Genomic DNA, 2,582 nt, shown 5'->3' with positions numbered 1-2,582 from the left:
TCTGGGAAGATGAAATGGGTTCATCAAAGTATGGGCCAGAGAGGAACCACAATGAGTGTCCCCTGATCTCATCCTATGCTCTGGGAAAAAAAAAAAATCTTCAGACACTTGATGCACAGATGGAAGTTATTACAGAGAGCACTGCAAGCAAAACAGTGATGGAAATTTGGTTCTCAGAGGCCTTCTGGGAACCCGGGGGCCACTCTCCCCTAGCCGATGGGCATAACTGCTTTTTCACTCTGCATCTCAAACTAGAGACTCCACATGTCTTCCTCTCCTAGAAAGCAGCTCCTGTTCTCCCCCTACGGCCTATTCCCTACCTCTTCTCTGCTGTATCAGCCTTTCCTGCTTCCCACTGCTAATGGAAAGGGGGCAGAGCTGTGGACTCACCAGGGCCCCAGCAACATTCTGTAGCTCTGCAGCTACAGAGATCCCAGAGCCTGGAATGACATTACTGCAGAGATCAGCAAACAGAAACCAAACAGGACCTTTGGTCTATACCGGATGTGTCCTTGATAAGACGTGGCGGTACCAGGTTTTTTGGAACCTAGGCTTGGTGCTTTGAGGGAAAAAACAGAGGTGGGCCATTGAGTGGTGTTTGGTCATCAGCAAAAGTGTGGGTGATCCCTGACCCTGACTTTTCCCCTATAAACTCAATGAAGGGTGGGTCTTTTGGGTTCGGCTTGCTGTGCCACCAGTGCCTGTTTCACTGTTTGTGTGGGTGATGAGTGGTCTTGAGATAGTGGACACACACCATACGGGATATGAAACCTTTGTAACAATTTGGGGCCTAGGTAAGGGGTCCAAAGCTCGCCTGTGTTTCTATCAGCCCCTTTTTCTTTCTACTTTAGAAAGCAGCAGCCTCCGGGAAAGGATTCTTGGTCAGTTTGCAGAAGAGTGGATCGAAGCTTTTATGCTGGCCCTTGGGGTTAGAGGTAGTGGGTATCACATGGTGATCTGTGAGTGGCTGGCCCTGGTCTCTCCCCACACATCCCTTTTATTTATTTATTTATTTATTTTTTATTTTTTTAATGGTCTCTGTCGCCCAGGCTGGAGTGCAGTGGCAAGATCACAGCTCACTGTAGCCTCAAACCCCTGGGCTCGAATGATCCTCCCACATCAGCCTGCTGAGTGGCTAGGACCGAAGGTGCAGGCCACCACACCCGTATATGTTTTAAAAGTTTTTCTGTAAAGACGGCTTCTCCCTATGTTGCCCAGGCTGATCTTGAAGTCCTGGGCTCAGGCGCCCCTCCCGCCTTGGCCCGCTAAATTGTTGGGATTACGGCGCCAGCCACCACGCCGGCCTCCACCTATCCTCCTGCATTTCCTCCCTCTCTTCCCATTGTGCCTCAATACGCCAAAAAGTGAGCATAGAACACTGGGTAGAAGGGCTGAGTACATCGAGAGGAGTGTGTTTGAGGTGGTGGGAAGTAGAGGCCAGGCTGTTAGGGCAGTGCCCCCTTAGGGTCTTCCATCAGACCCTAACGCTAGGTTAGGGGTTGGAGGCTGCTTACGCCACGCCCATGCGGGTTCTCCCCTTTCCTCCTCCAGTGTCCCCTCCTCCACTGGACCCACCCATCAGTCTCACCAACTCCTCTGCCCTCGCAGTCTTACCTCTGGCCACTAAGCGCTGTCATCTTCACAAGTAGAGCGATGCAGAGGGAGAAGAAGGCCACAAGTGAGAGCTCCTCCTCGTGGATCGTGGCTATCAGCGCCCTAGAGACGCCAGGCACCACCCCCGCCCAGAGGATTTGCTCCATCCGGAAAGGGGCGCGGTGGAGACCGGCACAGTTCTCTTCCAAGCCAGGTTCCAATTAACTTAGCGAGTATTGGATCTCCGGCGGTCCAGGGACTTGGCTTCCTCCATTTGCAGAAAGTCCAGTGAGTCAGTGTGAACAGCGTGCACCCTTCGATAGCTCAGCTGGTAGAGCGGAGGACTGTAGACTGCAGAAAAGTTTGTGGACATCCTTAGGTCGCTGGTTCGATTCCGGCTCGAAGGAAGTGCCTGACTCTTTTGTGCACAATGCTGCCTGGCTGCATCTGTTCCCGGTCAAAGACCTTGCAGCCTTTGCAGCCTTCCAGTCATAACACTTTCCCACGGAAAACCCAGCAAAATCCTGCCTTTCCTGATCACACTCCTGGGAGCCTCCTCATTCTTCCCGAATCCTCTCTTCAGCGCAAAACAGTACCCCTTGCCTTGTGACCCAGCCAAACCCCAATTCGTGCCCCTACCATCCTATGCCTTTCCACTTGTATTTACGAACTGCCCACCCATCCCCCTGTCCCAAATCCCTCAAGCTTCACCTTTCCTGAGCCTTCACAACTTTTTTATGTTGCTACAGCCAAGTTTGGCTACTGCTGGAAAAGTAAGGATATCTAATAGTCAGTTCAGAGTCTGGAAAAACACCTGCACCAAGTGCCCTGCCTACTTCGGAGGGTAAGGGAAAGGGAAGGGGGGTACCAAAGAAGTGCAGACTTCAAAACAGCTTCAGTGATCCTGGAGAGTTACCGGCTATTGGGTCCATGGCAGGGAGCAGCCATAAAGCTTGAGTGACAGCTGTCATTATACAGAGGCACATGAA

The 2,582-nt window shown here is 51.9% G+C and overlaps 1 non-coding gene across 1 annotated transcript; it reads left to right on the top strand.

The window, feature by feature from the left end:
• Window positions 1-1,906: 1,906 nt before the first annotated feature.
• Window positions 1,907-2,000, top strand: TRNAY-GUA. The gene is made up of 2 exons: window positions 1,907-1,943; window positions 1,965-2,000. It is a non-coding gene; the product is annotated as a tRNA-Tyr (tRNA).
• The last annotated feature ends 582 nt before the right edge of the window (window positions 2,001-2,582 follow it).

The sequence above is a fragment of the Theropithecus gelada genome, chromosome 7b, assembly GCF_003255815.1.
Source record: "Theropithecus gelada isolate Dixy chromosome 7b, Tgel_1.0, whole genome shotgun sequence".
Taxonomy (NCBI): domain Eukaryota; kingdom Metazoa; phylum Chordata; class Mammalia; order Primates; family Cercopithecidae; genus Theropithecus; species Theropithecus gelada.
This window is presented reverse-complemented; position numbering and strand designations above follow the sequence as displayed.